Here is a 7,718-nt window from a genome sequence, read left to right as displayed (position 1 = left end):
AGTCTATCAGACAAACCCAGCTGGCCCATTGCTGAATTAGGGAGAGAGGAAATACTGACTCAACCCATTTGAGCAGAGAGCAGTGTGGGCAGAGAGGGTCAACCTTACACATCTTTTATTGCAAAATAGTTCCAAATCTCTTGAGACTGGATGAGTGGGAGAGAATGGATTATGCTTCTGAAGTAGAAACTATCTAGAAGGACAGGATAACAGCCCTTTGGTACAAAAAAAAAGAATGAGAGCCTGCCTTTGACATCGGCCACCATTTGGCCATTTCAGTATCTGTGCAACTATTGGGAGTTTCTAAGCCTTAAGAACCTGCAATCATTAATACAAAACTGGAACTAATCTTAGCTTTGGTATTTTGTCTTGAGAACAGAATTGGCCCTGTGATCCATAAGTGACTCATTGAGGAAATACTTGGGCATGCCACACAATATGAGGGCAATATTTTAACAACAGACAAACATGTATTACATGGGGAAGAATCATAAATGAAAGGAAAATAAATTAAGGAGTCAAGAACCAGAGGGAGGCTCACAGCAAGACGCAGATACCATTACCCTGGAAGTGAAACGCCAGCACTTTGGAAACAAAACATATGTGCTGGAATCATCAATGAACTTGAAATGAGACTTAAGAAATACCCACACCAGTTTGCCTTCACTTCCTTTTGTGCTTGCTGCATGCCAAATACTTGAATATAAAGTGTCTTAATGGATGTAAGAGCATTTTACAAATTAAGTGCTCTGAAAATATAAGCCATTATCATCATTATTGGGAAAGAGGAGACCACCATGTTACTCAGATGATGATGTCTAATAGCCAAATCGTTTTCCCAGAAGGAAGCTATGAAATTCTAAACAAAATTAAAACATACACAGACACTCACACACAATTTTTCAGTGTTTGGTCTTGAACTGGGTTATAGCTCGCTACCAATAAGAAACGCTTTTCAACATCCAGGGCGTTCGAATTGCCATAACCTGGAAGGAGAATGTACTTTTCTGCACTGTTTCAGAGGGGCAGAAGGAAGCTGTGCCACGGCCTATGGTACCTAGGCCGGGGTTGGCAAATAAGCCAACCATTGCCCTTTTCCCGGCCACACTGGTGGCCGACATCGATAGTGCATCACGGCACTCTGCTAATCTCATCAGCAGCCTTAGAATTCTTGTCCACACAGTCCTCCAGGAAGTTACCATCAACTAATCGGTACGCTGAGCTGAAAACCCAATTGCCACTGTCTTGGCCCTAGATGCACTAGAGTTCTCTGCCAGCCTGGTCGGTGGAGTGGCCCGAACTCTGTGGAGCACATTAAATAGAGCTATCCACTTAAGGAATAATAATTATGTCAATGATGAAAAAACATCAAGAGCAACAATAACGATAATAATAATACCTGCCATTTAGTTAGCCCTTATTATGTTCTGGGAACTGATTGAAGCTCTTTACATACCCTTATGACCTCCATTTTACAGATGGGAGAACTGAGCCTAAGCTAATAACTTGTCCAGACTCGCATATTTAAACCCAGTTCTCGGACTCCAGAGCCCACACTGTCAACCACACAATGAACAGAACTTGAGGGACAACCAGGAGCTTTATACCATGGTTAATTGTCTGTATCCATATCAGAGCCTCTGTTAACTGGAGAAGGAATTCTGCCCCTCCGTTGCTGAAGTTTGATGTTACTCTAGACAGCACAGAGAGAAATCCAGTCGTCTCAGACTTTTAAGTATTTATTTAAACTCAGAAAGGTTCTCACAGTTGATACAAAAAGATTTTTGTGGGAAATGAAGCTGTCATCTCTATTGCACACGTATGGCCATCCTCCACCCGACCCCAGCCCGAGGGCTTGGCCAATTGTCACAAAGGTGGAGCGTGTGCTGACCTCACAGCAAAACGTCTTCAAACACAGTGGGGAAACCAGTCAGACTTTCTGGAGTTTCAAGAGCTATTTTAGTAAGTATCCTCTTAGAAAATGAGAGTTTTATTCAGATACTAGATAATATTCCAGTCTTGATCACATCCGGGACACGATTTGAATTTTGTCTTTCCGGAAGTATCATTTATGGACATGGGAACACAGCCAGGGGAAGAAAAACACAAAGTTTTGCAGCTTTCCAAGTCTCGCTTGTGGTGAATAAAGGCAAAATTAAGACAACCAACTTCAAAGTGATGATACATCCCGTTTTATCACTAAAACCCAACATCTTTAGATTTCCTGCTTATCAAACAAAGATTACTGGAAATATGATAACAAGACAGGACACAGAGGATAATCAATTATTGAATCATTTCTTATCTATGAGTGTTAGAAGGACTAGGTGAATTTCTTCTGATGGAGTGGACGAAGTTGTTTTTATTAACTTCTGTTCTTATTTGCGCTCATCTTTCCCCCATCTCCCGCCTGCATACTTAAACATCCCCTGTGTATTCTTTGCTAATCCCTTTTTTCTATCTCTGCCTTAAAGTTCCCATCAAAAGTTGTCTTCCCTGGGTCCCTTACCCTTTGGTCCTGCTCTTTGCTAAAAGCTCAATAGATTGAATCTGGCTAAAAATATTAATCCAGATTTAATCATCTTGATATTTTGAGCAGCACGTCTGGGCTGATGGGAATACGAATTGGAGTAGGAGAAAAGGATTTTCTGACTCTTACCTAAAAATCAAACTATTTAGGCAGCCCTCTGATTATGAATAGGGGCAGCTGCCATGCTGATTTGAGGTGGATTCGGGTCTTCCAAGCTATCCCTTTCTAACACTGAATTTCATATACGCGAATGAGAAAAGGGACAGGCCCCAGCTATCCTACACCTCTGACTGGAAATGATGTGGACAGCTAATAAGCCAGAAGCAAAGGTCCCTCCCAAACTCCTGCGGACCCCGAGGAGAGAGTGGCTTCTGTGTGTCCATGCTACAGTGTGGAAAGCAACAGTCCCCGCCAGGCAGGGAACATCTGTGACTGTAGTGGCAGTTGAGCCATTGAGAGGAACAATTACAAGGCCATGCTGACGTCAATTCTTGGAAAAGAGCTTTGCCTGTTTTAAAAAACTGCTGCCCATTATATTAAGCAACATCACTTAAAGTAATCAAGGTGATCTATATGTATAATAATAGCCAGGGTGCTTATAATTTCTGTTCCTGCTTCACAAGTTCGTGCATGCAGTGAGCTAGCCAGAGTTGCTGTGCTCAGAGAGGTTACTTTTTCTCTGCTCCTCTCCTTATCTTGACTACTGTTTCTTGTCTTTGAGGCCAAGTGTATATATACTGACCTGCCTTTGGATTCCACCGTTATCTCTAGTCAATGTGTGACCTTTTGTCAAGTTCCTTAATCACTCTCTTCCAAGAAAATTTTTTACAGTCATGTGATATTGTTTCACTTCTGCCTGCTTTTTATGTTTCACAATTTATTATTCTTTTTGTTAGTAGTATTTCTTTATATCAGAAATGCTAAGTAGAAGTTTGTGTTCTGGTTTCTCTAGGATTTCAACTTATATCCAATAAATAATGGACTTTTTTGATGTATGGTTCTTTGTGTTTCAAGACACATTTAGATTCATATAACTTTCATTGGTACTCCATAAAGATCTGAGTAGAAATTTAAGATATGCATGGATGTCCACTCAGGAAGTGATTATTATGCAACAAAAATGAGAAAGAAGTGGAGGATGGGTTAACAGTAGAAGGAGGACTGTGTTTTCTGCTTTTTGTTTTTTACCAAACAGAACTAAACTCAAGTTTTTTCATCTATATCTATAACCCAGTATGAACCCTAAGGACTTGTGTTCTTTGTGGAAATACTAATGTATCAGCTAAAGAACAGGTTTGTACAGTACTGTTTTAAACTCCTAACAGTGCAGGTATTATTTTTGTTACCAGCGGAGAAACTTAGTAGCCAAGTGGTTAATAACTGTCCTGTCTTCTGTACTTACTGTGTACCAGGTGATATACTAAGCATTTTATGTACACATGACAAAACTATCAAGTAGGTCCTGCTACTGATCTCATTTTACAGATGAGGTAACATCTCAAGCTGGAAAGCAGGGTGGAGCCAGGATTCAAAAGCAGGCATTTGGAGTCCTCACCCAATGCTCTTAACCACTAAGCATAGATACTTCCTAGGTAGTACTGTAACACCTCTTCTGCAGTTCAAGTCAGCTGGCCTGCTTTCAGATCCCATGGTCTCTTATTAAATTGTGACTTCTGTCAAGTTACTTAATCACTCTCTTCCTAAAAAGTTTTTTACACACATGTGATACTGTTTCAGTTCTGTCTGCTATTAGGTTTTCCAATTTATCATGCTTTTTACAAGTATTATTTCTGTATTTAAATCTAAAATTATGCTATTAAGTCATGTTCTATTTTTTAAATTAACATCCAATAAAATGGACTTTTTTTGATATACAGTTCTATGCATTTTAACACACATATAATAGATTCATGTTAAACTCCACCACATACAGGTTACAGAAAAGCCCATCACCATCAAAATTCCAGATGCTGCCCCCTCTATAGTCACATCCTCCTCCTACCCTCTTTCTTTCCCCTGGCAAGCATCAATCTTTTCTCCATCATCTTAGTTTTTTCTTTTCTAGAATGTCATTAATTGAAATCATACAGTATGCATCCTTTTGAGACTCTCTTTCACTCAGCATGAAACCTTTGCTATTCAACCATGTTGTTGCATGTATCCCTTTTTATTGCTGAGTGGTAGTCCATTGGATCACAATTTGTTTATCCGTTGACCTGTTGAAGGGCATTTGGGTTGTTTCCAGTTTGGGGCAATTAACTTCATTCCAACCAGCAATACGTGACCATTCCGGTACCTCTGCATCCTTCTTGGCACTTGGCATTGCCATTTTTTTTTCAATTATAGCTTTTATTAATCTTTCAAATAGAATAGTTCGCCAAGTGAACCCATTCCTTTGAAACATAACATGCAAAAGATTGTCAAATATGTCTGTATGGAAACCTGGGATTTATATCAGCATCTATGTGAGACATCTCAGCAGTGATTTGTGAGTTGCACTCAACATCACATTGTTATTAACACGTACGTGTGTCAATATTTTTTATTTTATTTATTCTAATAGGGGTGGTGGTATCTCCTCATGGTTTTCATTTCCATTTCCCGAATGGTTAGTGGTGTTGAGCGTCCTTCCTGTCCTCACATGCCATCTATGTATCATCCCTACTGAAGTATAGTTCAAGTCCTTTGCCCATTTTTTTAAAAAAACTTTTTAATGTTTTTATTTATTTTTGAGAGAGAGAGAGAAACAGAGCACATGCAGGGGAGGGGCAGAGAGGGAGGGAGGCACAGAATGTGAAGCAGGCTCCAGGCTCTGAGCTGTCAGCGCAGAGCCTGAACACAGGGCTCAAACTCACCAACTGTGAGATCATGACCTGAGCCGAAGTCGGATGCTTAACTGACTGAGCCACCCAGGCCAATTTTTAGTTGAGTAGTTTATTTTCTTAATGTTGAGCTTTGAGAATTCTTTATATATTCTGGATATAAGTCCATGTGACTTGTAAATATTTATCCAAGTATAGAGCTTGACCTATCATTCTCTTAACAGTATCTTTCACAGAGCAAAAGTTTTTAATGTTGATGAAATCCAGTTTATCCTTTTTTTTTTTCTTTTTATGGATCATACTTTTTTTGTGTTAAATTTAGAACACTTTGCCTAAAGTCATGAAGAATTTTTTCTATGTTTTCTTTAGAAAGTTTTATAGATGTGCATTTATCATCAATGTTGAATATTGGTATGGGCCATGAGGTTTATGTCAAAGTCCATTATTTTGCTTAGGGATATCCAATTGTTGTATCGCCATTTGTTGCAAAGATTGTATTTTCTTTGTTGCATTGCATTTCCATCTTGGTCAACTGTCCATTGACCATAATTGTGTACATATTTTTCTGAACTGTTATTCTGTTCATTGACCTATGTCTCTGTTCACGTATCTTGATTACTATAGTTTTATAGTAAGTCTTAAAACCGGGAAGTTTCAGCTCTCCAACTTTGTTCTTCTTTCTCAAAATTGTTTTGGCGAATCTAGTTCCTTTCCTTTTCCATATAAATGTTAGAATCAGCTTCTCTGTATTTATAAAAAAAATCCAGTTGTGATTGCACTACATTTATAGATCAAATTTGGGAGAATTGACATCTTAACTCTACCGGAGTCTTCTAATCCACTGAGAACAGTCCAAGAAAACACAGTATGTCTCTCTCTTTGATTTCTGTCATCAGCATTTTGAGGACGTAAGCCTGCACATGATTTTTAGATTTATACTATTTCATTTGGGGGCAATCTATGGAAATTGCTATTGTTTTGTTTACTTCTGTTTCAATTTCTGCATTGCGGGCATATATCAATCTGGTTGACTTTTGTGTGTTGACTTTCTACCATGCTATCAGTCGTAGAAACTTTTATGTAGATTCCATGTCATTTTTTATATAGATAATTTTCTACATGGGCAATGTCATCTGTGAATAGGAGTATTTTACTTCTTCCTTTCCAACCTGTATCCTTTTATTTATTTTTCTTTTCTGCTTTGCATTGCTTCGAACCTCCAGTATAATAACAAATAGGATTGGTAAGAGTAGAATTCTTGTTTTGTCCCCAGTTTGGAGGGCTAGGATTCAGTCTCTCACCATTAAGTATGATGTTAGCTTTAAGATCCTTGTAGATGCCCTGTATTAGGTTTAAAATTTTTCCTTCCATTCCTAGTTTGCTGATTGTTTTTATCATGAATGGATGTCAGATTTTTTGAAGTCTTTTTTTTTTGCCTCAATTTATATGGTTATGTGGCTTTTTCTTTTTTGGTCTAGTAATAACATACATGACATACAGTTAATGCTTTTATTTTTTATTAAATTAAAAAAATTGTGGGAAAATACAAATAACACAAAATTTACCATTTTAATCATTTTTAAGTGTATAGCTTGGTGTCATTAAGTACCCACGACCACCATCAATCTCAAGAATTTTTTCCATGTTTGCAGTGCATTTATTTTTATATTCCCCCATTACCAGCCTTTTCCTTTCCCTCAGACCTCTGATATCAATACCTTCCATTAAATCATTTCCTTTAGCATTTCTTTTAGAGCAGGTCTGCTTATGACAAATTCTTTTTTTTCTTTCTACACTGAGAATTGTTATTTCACTTTCATTCTTTACAGTAAAATAATCACTGTATAGGATATTTTCACTGGTTATAAATTTGGATTTGACTGTTTTTTTTCTTTAAGCCCTTAAAAATGTTGTATCACTGGGACATGTGGGGGACTCAGTTGGTTAAGTATCTGACTCTTGATTTTAGCTCAGGTCATGATCCCAGGGTCATGAGATAGAGCCCTGTCTTGGGCTCCAAGATGCTAAGAGTGGAGCCTGCTTGAGAGTTTTTCTTTCTCTCCCTCTGCCCCTCTCCCCCCATTGTGCTGTCTCTAAAATAAATAAATAAATAAATATTTTAAAAAATAACATAAAATGTTGTATCACTTGAACCACTAAATTCCACATCTGAAACCAATTTTACCATATATGTTAACTAACTAGAATTTAAAAAATTAAAAAATTGAAATAAAAAATTAACCTCCTCAAAACAAAAGTTGGCATATCCAACAACAGCAAAAATAAGATAAAATGAAATAGAATAAAATGAAATAAAATAAAATAAATAAAATAAAATAAAATAAAATTTTAAAATAAAATGTTGT

Source organism: Acinonyx jubatus, chromosome D2, assembly GCF_027475565.1.
Source record: "Acinonyx jubatus isolate Ajub_Pintada_27869175 chromosome D2, VMU_Ajub_asm_v1.0, whole genome shotgun sequence".
NCBI classification, from domain to species: Eukaryota; Metazoa; Chordata; class Mammalia; order Carnivora; family Felidae; genus Acinonyx; species Acinonyx jubatus.
This window is presented reverse-complemented; position numbering follows the sequence as displayed.